This window comes from Mus pahari, unplaced genomic scaffold (genome assembly GCF_900095145.1).
Source record: "Mus pahari unplaced genomic scaffold, PAHARI_EIJ_v1.1 scaffold_8893_1, whole genome shotgun sequence".
Classification (NCBI taxonomy): domain Eukaryota; kingdom Metazoa; phylum Chordata; class Mammalia; order Rodentia; family Muridae; genus Mus; species Mus pahari.
In genome coordinates this window covers 33,283-50,914 of record NW_018393879.1, presented here as the reverse complement: position 1 = coordinate 50,914, position 17,632 = coordinate 33,283, and the positions used below count along the sequence as shown (strand labels likewise).

Below are 17,632 nucleotides of genomic sequence, written 5' to 3'. Positions count from 1 at the left end.
TCAAGGACCTGAGTTGAATCACTGAAAGTTTCAGACTTGTGGACTGAAAGCCGCCCCCATCTGTCCTTCACTACTTCCTTTCGATGACTCCTAACCCCTCTCTGTATACTATTTAACTTGAGAATTTTCACCCAGTAAATGAGACTATGACGAATATGCATGGTCTCCATCTCTTCCTTTATCCCATTCCTCTCTATGTTTGGAATCCCCCTCGAGGACCATGGAATAACTTATGTCCCGCTGGACGGGATAACAGGCTCTAGTTGAACAATCACTGTCTAGTTAAGGAAGGTACAAGTATCAAGTAGATGTTCATTCAGTTCATGAGACTGGATGTCTCATCATGTTTTCTGTATACACCAGAATCCTGATGTAGATTCTATTGCTTATGAAGGAATGGATTCCAGCCAGAAGGAGAGGAGACAGAGAAGAGCAGAAAACATTCCTTACTCTGTTTTTTTGAGGTTCACAAAGAGGCCTTTATTATCTAGTTCAAAGTAGACAGTGTCACAATCTTATGTGTTACTCCTTTTACTAAAATAGTTCAAATCAATGCTTTTACCACACTATCAAAAGTTTTATTTTTTTCCACCTCTCCACAAATCAAAGTGGTTTAATAGAAGGTGGAAACTGCTGAAGTGCACAAGCTTCAGCTCTACATGGCCAGGGGAGGAGGAAGCAGCTGCAGGTCTCACCTCCAACTCCTATAGAAGACTGGCCCAGGGCAGAAATCAGGAGTTCCAGGCCATTCCAAAAGCAGCACACTTTCCCCCACAGTATGAAAATAGACACCTCTGCCACTCTACAGCAATGCATTAAGTTTGTTTCTTAAAAAGAAAAAAAATCAGTAGCATGTATCTCATTTCCTCTCAAGTTTCAAGACAGAAAAATTAAAGGTCACTTTGTATTGAAACACTGGCATGTGGCTGTTGAATGCAAATGAAGATGTGCTCAGCAGATTCTGACTCCAGGGAAGGCCAGGCCACACTAGATTGGGCCAATGTACCTGTCACTCTGTGTGTGTGTGTGTGTGTGTGTGTGTGTGTGTGTGTGAGCATGCACAAGCATATTGTGTGGAGAGTCAGCACTGCTAAGGCTAAGGCTCCAGAAAGGATGGGTCACAGAAGACCACCTGCACTCCCTAGCCTGGGGCTCAACTGGGTTGATGCTGGCCTCTCCTGTTAGGTTTCAGATATGACCAAGGTTGTCCTAGGGAAACCAGCCTTCTACTGAGGACTGGGGTATAGCTTGTCTCACCCTGCCCAAGGGCAGAGGGGCCTATGAGAAATTCTCTTTAGATTCCTAGGATGCCCTGCACCATTAAGGACAGGGTCCCACTTCTCCAAAAGGGAAAGGTCTTTTCTAGGCATTTCTTTCTTGGCCTGTCTTCAGATTCCAGGAGCTTATAATTGGTTATTTCTGAGGTGGCTAAAATGTCCTGATACAAATGTGACTGGGACTCTCTGACTTGACTCCCACCTTGTGTGGGCCCACATACCTTAACATTATTCTGGGGTTCCTTGGCTTCATGGAAGCAGGAAGGATCTTGCCTGCTCAGCAGCCCACTTAGAAATACCGAGTACTGGGGCCAGCAGATGGAGTTGTAAGTTTTATCACTTGATCATACAGCAGCTCCTAGAAAGAGCTTCCCAGTGCCACCAAGAGCCAGAGCAGTAGTCCCTGCACAACACTCCCTGGTCACACCGAGGGCCATGGGCCTTTCCCCTGAGAGTGTGGGACTCAAGGGTGTGGGCAGAAAAGGAGCTGGGAACAGCCTAAAGTTATGGGGTCTGGACTGGTTGGGGAGCAAGGATGCCACCCACCTTTTTGGCCTGTCCCCTCTGCTCACAGGGTTTGGGAGGGGCCTGAGGCAAGGACAAGCTCTTTGGGCTTTCTGTGTGGGGCTCTAAGTACCATTGTGTGAGGACAGCTGATGAATGTGGATGTAAATACACGATAAGGGTGAAGCCAACAGTGTGGCCAGGGTCTTCTACAGATAGCATCTGCATGGCTCACAAAAGCACCCGAGTCCTCGTTCTCCTCAAACCACGCTAGAGAACACGCCTGACAGCTGTGTGCCAGCTGAGGTGTGAGCACGTTCCCTGAAGCGTTCATTTGACCCCAAGGTACCTTGGAGGGAGGGGCTAAGGCTCAGATGTGACCTGTGAAGGGACAGCATAACAAACAGGCTGGACTAGCGTGTTCCCAGTAGGTTGCCACATGAATTCATCTGCTGTGAGGACAGAGGTCCACCAAACTGGGGTGATTTCTAGAGTTAGCAGAGACAAAAGGAATGGCTGGCAGCCCAGGAAAGCTGAGTGGATTGCTGAAGGCCACACAGCAGGTTAAAGCCAGAACCAGGTCATGCCCCTTCCTTCCCAGGGACACCTCATCAAGGGGTGGCTCCTGTAGCTCCATCCCTAGTGACCCAGAGTACACAGGGTTCTGTGTGTGAGAGGGGTTGTCACATTGACAGTGACCCTGGGCAATGGCCCAGTTCTGTCTGCCCATTGAGAATGCTGAGCCCGGCCCAGACACTCTCCAGGACTTACCTATGTTGATATAAACAGGAAAAGGAAGCCTGCCAGGAGAGACCTATGAAGTGGCCAAGCCTGGCATGGATGAGGAGACATCACTGAAGGAGGGGATGCTAATGAGCAGCAGCTGGCTTCAGGCTGGCTGGACAACGACCCCCAGGTGACAGGGAACCCTGAGCTCCCAGCCAGCCATGGACACATGGGACCCAAGTGCTCTGTGACCCACAGTCTTTGCTCTGGCAGGGTAGCAGAAAAGTGCAACCTGTGTCACACACAACTCAGGGTCTGGTGGCTTCTGTCCAGTGTAAGGGACAGCGAGTTAGAATACTTGCTGAGGGACCTTCTACCAAGAACAGGCCACCTCCCAGACGGTCCCTTGGCTTGGAGCCTCAGAAGCTTCTTGCTAATGTAACATGGAGCTCAAACGGGAAACCAGGCTGCCTGGCCACTTGGCTGCAGTGAGCAAGCAGTGGCTTCTCGCCTTCCCAAGGTTTGCTGGTGAGGGAGGCAGGTGGAGTCCTGGCTGTTAGTGTCACACCAGAGCAGCCAGGGTGGACTGTGTCCTATGTCCAATTCACCAAAGAGAAAGACAGTGGCTGGCCCAGAGTTTCTGCCAAATCTAAGGCCTCAGACTTCAGGCAGGGCCAGTCCACATCCACAGAGAAGCATACCTACAATGGCCCCTTGAACTGATTACCAGACATGTGCTGCTGGATGGAGGGCTTGGTGCTGACAGCATACCCCAGTTTCCTCCAGACCATGTTACACATCTCTTGAATGATGGCCTTCTCCTCTCTCAGGTTCTCCTCACAGCTGTCTTGAAGCTGCTGGTCAAGGTTCTCATGTACTTCCAGAACCTTCACAGCATGCATGACAGCTTCTGGTTTCTGGCCTGCTGAACTGTAGATGGTGGATGGGGGTGATATGAGAAGCCTTGCTGAAGTGTGTGGAACTCTCAGGAGCCTACCTGCTGTGGGGGGAGCTTGTAACCATCCAACAGTTTCACCTTTGTCTCCAATGGCCTGAGGTAGGTGGCTGAGGGATTGTGCAGGCCATTAGGGATGCTTTGGTGGTGCGGAGGCATTGTCAGGTCATCCAGGGACCAGCACATGGCTCTGGCCTTGCTGTTGGGTCCCTTGTGCCACCCCGGGGGGCAGCAGAACCACTGGGACATGGTGGTGGTGGTGGTGGTGGTCAGGACTGCTGCAGCTGCCCGCACTGGACGTGCTGCTGTGGTCGCCAATGTCATAGGCCCCGGAGCCCCCTCAGGCTGTCCTGGCTGTCCATGGATCTGCCACCTCTGCAGCCAACACCCCCCGCCAATGTCAGTGCCTCACCAACATGCCAAAGATGACCCCCAGACCACCATTGTGTGTCGTGGGTGGACAGAGCAAGTCCGAGATGACCCCTGCTCAGTGCCACACAGAGGCAGGGCATAGCACTCCTGAAATGATGCCAGATACCCAGAAGCCCCAAGTGTGATTCTAAGATAAGCAAGTACATGGTGGAGAGATGAAAGAGAAAAAGAAGCAGATGGATGTGTGAACAGTGAAGGAAGCCAGAACTGGAGACTTGAGAGTAGTGAGGAACAGCCTGATGTGAGTAGTTGGTGATGCCATCTATGGCCATGTTGAGGTCCTGGCCCATGTTGCTGTAAAGGGCCATATCTGGATTCTTGGCCCTGCAGGAGAGGGGATACATTGCCATCAATAGCTAGTAGATATCTGTGATCTGGGCTGCCACCTGGGCCATGTTGATGTCTGAGGGCCCTGTGGATCTGGCCATCTTGACCTGGGCATCATGAGAGAGCTGGCCTGAATGCCTGAGAATGTTGTGGATAGCCCTGGGGCTAATTATATTTGATGTTAATTCCCTTCTCCTGTGAGTGGTTTTGAACTAGGAATGAGTCAGCATACATGTGAATTTTCTGTAAACCTGCTTCCCACCTTAATTTGTAAAATAAAGGAGAGCTGATGATTGGGCAGATAAATGGGAAGGTGGAGTGGGAAGGGGAAGAGAAGAAAAATTGGAAGAAGGAGAGGACAAAGAGGTGAAGGAAGAAAAGCAGAGCAGAAGCACATGGCCTGGAGAAACCACAAGTTCTAAGGGGTCTCCTAGATGTGGAAGATATTAGTATAGCGGTAGATCTGCCCAATCTAGGTGAACAACATATATTCATATTAATTGTGTTGTATTTTCATTGCCGGAGCATATTTGGGAAGAGATTGACTGCAAAATGAGAGCAGGAAAGTTGGCCCTGCACCTCACAATCTGCAGTACTCAGGAGAGCAGGCTACATACCTCTCCCAGGAAAGAGAGGATGTTGGCCCTTTGTTTGCATAGTTGTGGGTGAGCATACCCCAAGGGCATGAGCATGGGAAAGCTGGATCTGCCACACATCTGCCATGCAGTGGTGTCATTGAGGGAAAGAGACCCTCCCTTTATCTCTTGCCACCTATGGCAGGTGGGGAGAGCTGGCCCCAAGGTCATGAGGCTGGCTTGTTCCTCACTAGCTGCAACACTTGGCAAACTAAGACCTGCACCTTGCCTGGGCAATACAATAGAGCCCTGCTGGCATGGGTGCAGGTAAACCTGATCCAAGGGCATGAGAGCAGGAGAGCTAACTCTGAGACACATTGTGATACACTATAGCTTCCACAACGAGCTTCTTTCCCCCTTTTTCTTTTAGGAGGGAGAGTTTGCTCGGAAAGAAGGTGGATATGGAGGGACAGGAGATGAATGGGAGTGTGGTTCATGATGTGAAATTCAGAATGAATCTGTAAAAAGTTAAATACGCATGGGTCTTTCCACCTCAAGATTTAGTGAGGAAGAAGAAGAAGGAGGAGGAGGAGGAGCAGGAGGAGGAGGAGGAGGAGGAGGAGGAGAAGGAGAAGGAGAAGAGCAACAACAACAACAACAATGAGATTGACAAGGACAACAAGAAACAAACAAGTAAACACACACTTCCCAAGTGTACATAGTCCCTTTGGCTTCAGTTAATTTCTGATAGAATTTTGACAGCCATGAATAGTTATTAAGTAAATATCTTAAAACTTCTAGTTCCTAATACAGTCAATATAAATGGATACAATACAAATGAATGTATTTATTATTGATATCTACATAATCCCTAAGCATGTATGGGCATTTTTCCATGAACTGATTGAGAATTACTGACTTATTGGCCACTGTGCTGAGACTTCCAAGGGTTTGTGAACAGGACTAGGAGGACATGGATCTAGTTAAAGAAATTAGTACCCAAACACTCCTCCCAGGATTCTATGCCTAATATTTGGTCTGTGAGAGGAGGAAAGTTGTAGTGATTCCTAGTTCCCTGAAACGCATCTTTCTCTTATACAATTCCTGTGCCTCTCACTTCTCCTGAGAAGTGTTAGAAAGCTATGTAGTGTAGTTCTGACTCAAAGAGTCAGAAAGATGTTTCAGTGGTGAAGAGCAGCTCCTGAGAATCTGAGTTTGGTTCTCAGCATGCTTAATTAGGCAGTTTACAACTCTCTCAAATTCCATCTCCTAGAGCTTCACTGCAGTCTTCTCCCATCCAAGGGCACTGTATTCCTGTGCACAAACACTCATCTCCTCTCTCTCTCTCTCTTTCTCTCCCTTACACATAGTCACATACACAGAGGGAGACATATACACAACACAAACACAAACACACACATACAAACACAATTAAAGGACAGAAAGATAGCTCAGTTGTTAGGAGCCCTTTGTACTTGTCATTTGATAAGAGCACTGGATGATTTTTCCAGGGTACCTGTGTCTAATGTCTCCATGATAGTTCACAGCTAATGTCTCCATGATAGTTCACAGATGTCTGTGACCCCAGTTCCAGGGGACCTGAGGTCCTCCTCTGACACCCATGTGCACTAGGCATACAAGTGTTACAGAGACAAGCATACATGTAGATAAAACAACCTCAAAAATAAAACAAACCACTCTGTGGAACTTCAGATAGTGAAGGGGAAGGATTGTAGATGATATGCAAAGCAACCCAGCAGCTCAGTGATAAACAAGCAACCTGGCCAATACTGGTTCAGAAAGTCCTCTGTGGCCAGCAGGAACAATGGCAGTCCCAGTTAGGTGTAGGGTAGACAGCTCCATGATGTATGTGTAAGGATTTCTGTTTAGAAACCGTGGAGGAATTTTAATCCAGCAACATGGTTACTCTGGCAAGGGGTCATATCTAAAGATATAATCTGGCTAGAATGCAGACCCACTCTTAGTATACACTTTTAATCCACTTAGTATACACTAAGTATACACTTAGTATACACTTAATACACTTAGTATACACTTTGCAATGAAGGAAACTCTAGATTGTAGAAGTAAGCAACCAAGTTTGAAAGTGACATCTAATTGAGTAACAGGGAAAGTGATGAATTAGAGAAAGATTTGAAAGAACAAGTCAGAAATAGGGTATGCTCAACTCTCATCAGAATACAACTAGAGAGAAAAGTGTGGTGTGGTATGTGGTGTGTGTATTGCAGTTTTATCATGTCAGTTTTACAAAGTTAGATTACAGAGACAACATACAAGACATAGGTGAAGACAACTAGCCAGAGAGTGAGAAGGAGCCAGAGGATTTAGAACAGATTGCCAAAGTTAGTATGAGGCCAACAAAACAATTCAGTCAGAAGCTGAGAAAAGCTGGATTGAATTAGTCAGCTTGGAATAATAGATTTTATGGAGGCTGGAAGCTTTTAGGCCTAGGCCTAGGAAATAGTGACAACAGAAAAGGATACCCTCTGTTCTCAGTCCAAGTCGCTTATTCCCACAGCTTGTGTCCAGCTCTCATCTTATTTTATCATTTGGGGAAATAAAAGTGTCATTTACAAGAAACCTCTACTTAAGTGAAGATTAGATTCTTCACATGTAAAGAAAAAAATTTAAAGACAACCAGTATTAATCAATGTTCAAGTTTATTAGGAAGAGAAGTTAACAGATTTTAAATATGAAGTTGAATAGAAAGAAAGGCACTCAGAAAAAGATAGAAAAGACCCAAATAATGCATTTCAACTTCTCAAGAGAGAGTTACTATGTTATTCATTTTGTTTTGATTGGGTTTACTCACTAAATAAACAATAGAAATTACCCAAAATCCTCATGTTAATGAAGGAAGAATAGATGTACAGTTCATTTGAACCTAAAGGTAAGTTTCTGATGGAGGTCTACCATACCTGCCTCTTTTAACAGGAGACAGAGACATGGACACAGATGTCACTCATTGAAAGAAATGTCAGGAGCTTTTGAAGTCACAGAAGGCAGCTATCTCACACTATAGAAGGAAATAATGAAGAACAAATTCTGATTGGTGATTGCTAAACCATGATACCAAACAGGCATCCATACTAACAACAATTCCAGTCTAGCAAGTGACCCCAGTTCAAGAATATGTTCTCTGAGCACTTCCAATCTTACTTGGAGAGATGCACCAGATCTCTGGGCACTGTACATGCTTATGGCATTACAGCATAAGACCTGTTAAGGACCCACAGCAATAGGGCCCAGTGAGAAAATGTGTGAGCACCCACAATGGGTACCTGTCTTCCCTACTGCAAGGGTCTCAGGAACCAACTGAGACTTAATTACTGGCAGATGAAATATAGATGCCTCTTTCCTACCTGTGGGAAGAACACAGCCAGTGAGAGACTGTAGAAGAAGTAAAGTTGTGGGAGTAGAAGAATCTCCTGGTCAAACCCCAGGGAAGTTTCTTGAACTGTGACCGCAGCTCAGGTGACAGAGGAGAAAACACAATGGAAGATTGTATGTAAAGAGGAATAAATGGCCTTCTGTAGGTCTGTTCTCATCAGGGAACTTCTTGTGACATCTCGGTGTGGAATCAAAATCAGATCTCCATCATCTCCATCAAGAGGGCAGTGGATCTTTCTATATTTCCTTTATGCTTTATGATAGAGTTAATGTCAGCATACAAGCCCCAGTGCCTTAGTGGATACATCTTTCCTCTAATGAGGCAGGGTACATTTATGGCTTGGTCTACAGATATGTAGAGAGACAAGTATTCAGACCCTGCCTCTGTCTTACCTTTATTTCCTCCACACCAGAAAAATCACCACAGTTCCCACCACCAAAGCTCCAAGAACCAGGCTGATGGCAATTGCTATGATGGGAATGGTTGGTGGAGGCTCTGAGAAGGGAAAAGAAGCAAGAGTGAGGAGTCTGACCCTAGCTCTAAACCCTGATCTTGCTCTTGGCTTCAAAGAGCTCACAATTTTCCCAACAGCAGAGTATGTGCTCACACCCACTCCTTATCCCATTTCAGAGTGAGAGGATCAGGTAACCCTTCATGATGCACATGACATGTGTATCTCAGCTCTTCTCCAGGAGGAACTACCACAGCTGCCCACTTCTGGAAGGTTCCATCCCCTGCAGGCCTGGTGTCTGGTAGCTCCATGTCTTCAGTGTGGTTTTTCCCATCCCTCTTCCAGGTCAGGGTGAGGTCAGCTGGGTAGAAGCCCAGGGCCCAGCACCTCAGGGTAACATTTCCTTCAGGTCTTATGTGTTAAGTTACATGTGTTTGAGGGGCATCTGAGGGGAACAAATGGAAAAGTCAGGTACTTTGCACTCCTCCTGGGCCTGAGCAGTGCTCATGGGACCATCCCTGGAAACGATGGTAGACTTGGATGAGGGAGGAAGCAGAGTAAACAGAGAAGCCTAAACTCAGTATCTGGGTGATCTATTCTTTGGAATATTTTACAGTAACAATGGATGAACACAGAACAGGGGACTCTGGGTCTCCCTCTAGGCAAAGAGCCTTCTTGTTCTGACTGGGGAGGGGGGTCTGAGGGACTCAGCAACCTTGGAGTCAGAAATTCAATGTCATTGTGCATGGACAGTGAACAGGCCTGAGAGAGGTCATGATGCACAATGCAGATGGAAGGGAACTGCTGTTTTATGGCCACACTGAGCTGTCCTGGGAGAAGGGAGAATCCTCTGGAGAGTCCCTCTCTCATGTTGAGTCAGGACACAGAGGAGCTCTCTTTCCCCTTTGATGCAAGACAGTGTAAGCATTCCAGCTGNTCCCTGCTGAGGAGGAGGCCTTAGGGAGACAGGAGCTACAATCTCAGAAAGCAGAAAGGGTTGGCAAGGGTGTCTCTTACCAGAGCGCAGCATGGTCTCCTTTCCAAGGTTCAGGAACTAAGAAGCTTTTCAACACAATCCCCTAGCAGGTAAGTCCTCCAACTTTTTGTCAGGCCTCCTTTCTCCAAGTCTGTCTTGAATATTTTTCCTACTTTGCCCTCTGCAGTCCAAGAGTTCAGGTCCTCTTTCAGGATGATGTCATCATAGCCATAGTATGTGAGTTGGTACTGACCACTGAGGCAGCTCCCATCATTTGCCACATTGCAGCCATACACTTCCCGCAGGGTGTGATAGTCTTCCCCACCCCCATACAGCCTCTGGTCACTGTGAAGCTTCTCTCCCCTCCCAGGTTTTTGTCCCCAACTAAACCCCTAACCAGGTAACAGCCTGTAGTTCTCTTGGTTCTAAAGTCACCAGGGCTCCCTTTGACTATGGCTGTTTATCTGACTTGGGGACCTAGAGTGGAGTTTATTGGACCAGACCTTGAGGGCACTGAGGAATTATGACCTCAGCCCTGAGATCACTTACCTTTCTTCTTGTGCTTATTTTCAAACACCATGTATCTAAGAATTCATCTTCCTGACAGTGACAAGCCCCGGGCTTGTGCTGTCTCTTTTTCCCAATATTCAGGTGACTCCTGCTTCATCCAAGCAGCCCTAGGTTGCATAGTTGCATTTGGTTCTTTGCTGTCAAATCCCTTAAACTGTAAGGAATCTACATATCCGACCTGGATGAACTGGGCTTCCAACATGCCAGGCACCGAAATTACAATGTTGGAAGTCTGCATCCAGTGTGAGCCTGTGGGTGGTGCACATTGAGACCCTGACTCTTCAGCTTGGACCCAGAGCAGGTTGGTAGAGAGCAGAGCAGGGGTGGTGGTTTGTCTGTGGACCTGAGATGAAGGAGAGGGTCAGGGGTTCTCCATCTAGGGGACCAGGGAGGGTCTGGTTATTAAAGTGAGAAGGTGCAGAGATGAGGATTTCAAGTGCTGTGTTTTGTTCCCTAAAAGGCCAATTCCCTCCATGCCCTGAACCCACCTGCACAATACTGAGTCAAGTTTATGGCCATGAACAGGAAGAGGAGGAGGATGCAGGGTCCAGGGTTCCTCATTGTCTGAGATGAGTGGAGTTTCAAGCAGGATTGCTATCTCTTCACTTTATAATCCTGATGTGGCTGATGCTGATTGGCTTCTCTTAGATTTCCTAAAGTGATGTTCACCTGATGGGGTTTGTCTTGGAGAGCTTAATTCCTGGGTGTGGGGGATTTCTAGAATCCTGCTTCCCCATCTTGTACCCAGTCCTGCAGCCTGGTACCTTGGCATCAGTGACTAAGCACAAGTCTATCCTTCTGGTTCAGAAAACAACATCCTTGAGTCCTTGTCCAGCGGCCAGTAAGTTGGCAGTTGTCAAATATTTCAATGTCAGGATTTCAATACATACTTAGACTTTGTTTATCCCTCTGTACTGACTGTGTTTGTGTGGATTATATCAATCCATATCTATCATGGTATGAACTGGAGGTTTTTGAGTTTTGATTCAATGCAGAAATTGATAAATAATTGCATGTAAGCTGAATAAAAGAGAAATAACTGTTTTCCAAAATGAAACGAAGCTGTCAGCAGAGCCTTTTAGATATTTAACATTTCTAGGAGTCCTTATTTTCATCTTCCCTTCCACAGACCATAGAATTTTGTGTCTTCCTTTTAGCAGTTTTTTAAAAATTTGAAACACAGAAAAATGCAGTTTCACAGATATATTTCAGGAGAAATAATTTTAAGTCTCACTTTTAGTTGTATGTATTTTTGTGTGTTTCTGTGTGGAGCAGGTACTCATAGGTTCCAAAAGAGTTAGTGAGAAACCCTGCAACTGGAATTAAGGACCTTGTGAACTGCCATACTCATGAGCTGGCAAATCAACTCTGGTCATATGAAAAAGCAGCAAGGGCCCTTCATGTTAGTTTTCTTTTGAAACGGTATCTCAGTATGTTGCCTGGCTGGCCTGGAAGTGGCTATGTAGACCAGACTGGCCTAGCACTCAGACATCCATGATACTGGCTCCAAAATGCTCTGAATAAAAAGTATTTGCCATCCATTTGGGTTAATTGTAAATTTTACTCATTGGTAAGTCACTAAATGGGCACAGGTGGTACTTCCTCAATGTTTTCCACATTGAGGACATCAAACATCACTGAATTCTTCAATATTGGCTGCATTCGTATCTATAGGAGAATCTTGCCCACTGAATTGATACTAAGTTAATGAATGTTATTTTGAAGTAAGACATTCTTTGACTAAGTCCTTTCAGTACAAATTGTCAAAACCTCAATCATTAATATGGCCAAATATTTTCATAGAAATCTTAGAAGCATTAAGAAGTCCCTAAGTTGACTGTGATGAATTCAAGTACTCAAAATCACTGTTATCTTGGGGGATTAGATATTATCTTTGTTTTAGTCATCTGGGGAATGGATCAGTTGCCTATGAATGCACTTTTTTTTTCTGTTGCGGGAGGAACAATACATTTCTAACCATATTGCAAAGAAGTTCAGGGTGGCAGAAATAAGAGCTCTACCAGCCCTGTGTGACAACAGATGCAGGTTCAAAATTTTGGAGAAATAGTTTTTCCTTAGGCAGGTCCTTTATTCAGCTACCTGGAATGAGATCCACTACATGTAGATGAAGAGAGTGTAGACTGGCTGCTGTATAGTTCTGTGAGGTGTGCAATCACCTCTGTTCATGTCACTTGCAGTGATGTGACTCTGAGTTCAGTCCTGGCTGATTACAATTCAGTTCTGGTCAGAGACTCTGGGCCCAGTGCTGGGAATGCTGCTCTGAGATGTCAGGTTGCAGCACTCTGCAGCCTATGATTTGCCTGGAGGGGAGGATTTACTTTTGGGAGTCTTGGAACAAGCTTGAGCAATTCCCTAGTGAGCACCTGTTTTGTTTTCTGATCTCTTATTAATGGCCTTCCCACTGCTGCTGGCATATGTGCCTCAGTGGATTATCCAAAGCAGTGGTTCTCAACCTTCCTAATTCTGCACCCCTTTAATACTGTTCCTTATGTTGTGGTGAACCCCAACCATCAAATTATTATAGTTTTTGTTACTTCATGACTGTAATTTTGTGTTTAATTCACAATGTAAGTATTTTTGGATACAGAAGTTTGCCAAGATTTCACGACCCACATGTTTAGAACCAGTGATCTAAAAGGCTGTGGTTAGGTCATTGCTGAGACCTAGGTCATAGTTAATTATGCAAACCTACTGTATTCCAATTTCTCCTCGAGTCTTTTAAATTGGCATAGAATTCATGAACACGAAGCTATTACAGTGTGTCTTTACCTCAATCGAAAACCTAAGACAGCATAAAATATTATTTAATACTAAAAATACTCTCCATCAGACTTCTTCTAATGTAGTAGAGCATGGTGTTGCATGCTTGTAACACTTGTCATTGGGAAGCAGGGGAGTTTAAGCCCTTTCTGAACTAAAGGGGATTCATTTCTTAAAGAGCAAAACCAATGACAAGAATTCAGGCAGCAATTAATTACTCCCTGTTTACAAATTGCTACAGATGACCCTCTCTTGAGTCTTTTATCTGTAGGAAATGGATTTCTGGTTGCAGATGAGCAAGGGTCAGCAAGAATTGACAAGCAGACATAGATACAAGGGAGCACTGAATCTGAATGTATTTTGTCCAAAAGAACACCAGATTTTAATACAGAAGAAAAACAAGAAAGCCAGGTGAATACATCCACCAAGTTACAGTGACACAAAACAAAAAAAAGATGCATACATAAAAAGATGGTGGGAGCCAGGCTGCATTTACCACTGAGAATAGGAACATCCTGTGTTTAAAGAGATCAGCTAAACACAGGAGACAGGTGAATGCTCTGATACAATGCTAGTTTATTGTTAAACCCACCACCAGGGGTTCTTTAGTAAATACCTGATTATGTTATTCCTCTGGGCCTAGTGAAAAAACCTGCACCAGAGGTATTCCCTTGTACTAACCCTTTCATACTTCAACCCACCTATTTCCTAGGTCATTGTGTATTCCTGTGTTTGGGTGTAACTCGGCTATTGTCCTAAGTAATTACTATGCTGACTAGCCCTGAGCTTTTCTATCTCTATTCAACTAAATTGTAATGCCTAATTAGTTTCACTGTCTCTACTAGAAATGAATTTGAACGTTACTGAGTGGATAATGTTCTTACTGAATTCCAAGCTCAGGGTCCACTTCAAGGATTATCTTGGACATTGGTGTAGGCCAGGGAGTAAAATTCAACCTGATTTAAGTATTTGTAAAATCATTACTTGGAAGCACCTATAATACAAGAAAGTACACAGATCCATACACCAGACTAATGCGGGGACAGGGTTTGAGTATATGAGCTATGGGAATGCCAAGGTTCCAGGAGACAAAGTTTCCTTGAAACTCTGCCTCAGGACTGATTCCAGACTTTCAGGCCTGTAATGTGTGTCACTACTGGAGGGGATGTAGCAACAAATCTCATCTGAAATGTTACTGCAATCTTCTCTCCACACAGATAACTAGACACACTTCAGATTTTCTCAGGTGAGCTAACCTGTCATGGCACACCCAGGCAAACCCAGAATTTGGGAGGTGCAGGCAGGAAGATAAGGAGTTCAAGACTATGGAGATCCATGGTGGAGAGGAAGATACAGGTGCACTCTGATAGACTGTCCAGAGAATGAAGTGGGGAAAGTTAGACAACAACTATCAGAGGAGGTGAGCAATGTCCAGAAATCTCTAGCTTATTTGCAAAGAAATACAGGAAATGAGATATCAAGCAGAAGAAGAAAGAGTCCTCCTCTACTGTACTGAAGCCTAACCCTCATGGTAGGATCCTGCAGATGAACTTGGTGGTAGGCACTATTCACAGACCTGTCCTTTCTTCTTCCATGTTCTGAGAACAGGAGTGTGTAGCTTCCTCATGTGCAGCACTGGGCACAGGTCTAATTCTCTGTAGAAGCATGAAACAAAACCAGTTTGGGCTGGGACACTTGGGAACACATGGAAAAAGATGTCAGGAATAAGCCAAGGTGACTTGGATAAAAACTATCAGAAGCAGTGATTGATGGCAAGAATCCACATATATTATTTTCAAAGTATAAAAGGAAACATTATAAAGCAGAAGGGAAAAGTCGAGAGTTCATAAAGGGGGGACTGTGGGCCTAGCGAGCACCCTCACTGAATAGAAGTGATCAGAGCTATGGTAAAGACAGAAAGCCCCTAAAAATTCAATTGTGATCTCAGGAACAGATATTTTAAGTCAGGAGAGAGGGAGCAAGGGAGACAGCCACAGCAGGAGTGATAATGGAAAACCCTCTGCCCTCAGTGCCCAATCAGTGTAGTTTTCTCAAAAGCCTCTACTGGTGCTTAACCCCAGACCCTCCAGTAACCACACTCTCAGGACAGTCAAATCATTGAAATACATGCTGAAACCTGGCAGGATCGCATATACAGGAAGGAAGAAACTTTGAATCAGACCATTCAAAATCCAATGCGGCAGAATTCTGGTCAGACCCAGAGTCTGCACAGACCACTGACATGGGTTCCAAGTGTGTGCTTACAAGATGACAGGAAGGTCCTTATAGAGGTCAGGTCATGTCTCAAAATGAGACTACCAAAGACATTTCTAGAATATGAGCAGAATCTGAGACCTGATTCATGGTGGGACCTCTAATTTTTGTGGTGTGAACACTGTGAGGGATTGCTCAGGGGTGCATTAGACATCTGGGAACCCACGGGGGACTCCCAAGGGCATCAAGGCTATAACCAGCAAGCAGGTGAGACTGCATTCTGTCTTTATATCCCACAGGGCTGTCTGTCTCCTCAGCTTATCTAGCCCTCCACAATTTATGATACATTTTGTTCAAAACAGATGCTGTCTTGTCACAGCAGGCAACACATTCAGACCAGGGGAGGCTGGTTCTACCAGGACATTACACTTCATTTTCTTTTCTTCTTTTTTCCTTTGATTTAAGTTTTATTTTATTGTGATGAGAAAAAATACATAGCTCCAATTCATCTGAATTGTTAACACTTAAAAACATATTTTGAGTAAATAGACTTACATCACATTTTTCTTTCCCTTTTGTACTCCAACTCCTCCCAGAGAGCCCCCCTGCAAAACCTGCAATACATTTCTTTTTTACCATATTCTTTAAATTTAAGCTATTGTAACAATAAAAATGAGCATTATAAAAGTTGTTCGATATAAAACAACCATCAATTGAACAGTCTTATGTAGATGTTTGTCTACAGAAATACTGATAATACATAGGTTTTTCTCAATAGAAATTTTAAATAACTCCAAATATATTAAATGTATGATAATTTAAAATAATGTATCACTATTAGTTTTTTAAATGAATATAAATATATAAAATCTTTTTGTTTTGTTTTGTTTTTAGTAGAGCTTAAATTCTTGGCTTACTATTGTACAAACACAAAATAAGAACAGTTTTTGGACATTGGAGTTCATTGTAATAAGGCTGTACTTGAATGTCCCTCACATCACCAAAGGATTTTACCTCTATAGTAGATAAGCTAAGCACTGACAGTTCTGCTGTGCGAAGGAATGAATTGTAGGCACGAATTTTGGATACAGATTTCCTGCTATATATGACTTGAGTGATTGTCATCATTCTCAGGCCACAAAGAACAGGTTACCTTCATTTAAGAAATGATGTATGTATTAAGCTGGTCTCTTCATGAAGTCATTCATCCACTGTTTCAATGGACAATGGTTCTGTTTGGAAGGTGGCACAGATGTTTGGTGAGGGTAAGATTCTGGTTCATTGACTGTGATGATTTTGAAAAGCAATAGTCTCAGAATAAGAGTAATTTATAAAGTCCTCTTCTTCAAAATTGATACAATAATTATAAATATCATCAAAGCCTTCAGTCTCACTCTTTGCTGTTCTCTTACAAGCCACCTCCCAAATTAATTGTCTACATTTCTTTTGGCTATATTAATAATTTTGAAATATGTCAGCTGTTCTGAAAACCATAGACTAATGTATAAATGTCAAATAAGCAATCCTACTAATAGAGAGGCTAATATAGGAGAAGCATGATTTTAAGACCATTATGTGGCACACAGCAAAACCTTGACATGTCCAAACAAGCAAAAAGTATTTATGGATTGTACAATATTGAACCTATTTCTCCAAATTAGAGATACTGGATGATAGCCAACAAATTTCTAATTCCTCATTTTTCTGAATTTCAATCGATTGGGATATGTTGGTAATATTAATTTTCATATTAGGAGATATTAACAAAAAGTGATTGCTACTTCCTGTTAATTTTCTTGTTAGAGGTGGAATTATGTTTGTGTGGGTTTGTTGGAAGATTACTTTCTTGCTTCTTCTAGGGTGTAGTTTCACTCCTTGTGTTGGTGTTTTCCATCTATTATCCTTTGTAGGGCTGGATTTGTGGAAAGATACTGTGTAAATTTTGTTTTGTCATGGAATATCTTGTTTTCTTCATCTATGGTGATTGAGAGATTCCTGGGTTTAGTAGCCTGAGCTTGCATTTGAATTCTGTTAGGGTCTATATAATATTTGCCCAGGCTCTTCTAGTTTTCATAGTCTCTGGTGAGAAGTCTGGTGCAATTCTGATGGGTCTGCCTTTATATATTACTTGACATTTTCCCTTACAGCGTTTAAAATTCTTTCTTTGTTTAGTGAATTTGGTGTTTTGATTATTATGTGATGGGAGAAATTTCTTTTCTGATCGAGTCTATTTGGAGTTCTGTAGGCTTCTTGTATGTTCATGGGCATTTCTTTCATTAGTTTGGGGAATTTTTCTTCTATAGTTTTGTTGAAAATATTTACTGGCCCTTTATGTTGGGAATCTTCACTCTCTTCTATACCTATTATCCTTAGATTTGGTCTTCTCATTGTTTCCTAGATTTCCTGGATATTTTGGGTTAGGAGCTTTTTGC

General features: G+C 43.8%; 1 pseudogene; it reads right to left on the bottom strand.

The window, feature by feature from the left end:
- Positions 1 to 8,602: 8,602 nt before the first annotated feature.
- Positions 8,603 to 10,766, bottom strand: LOC110315775 (annotated as a pseudogene).
- Between the last annotated feature and the right edge of the window lie 6,866 nt (positions 10,767 to 17,632).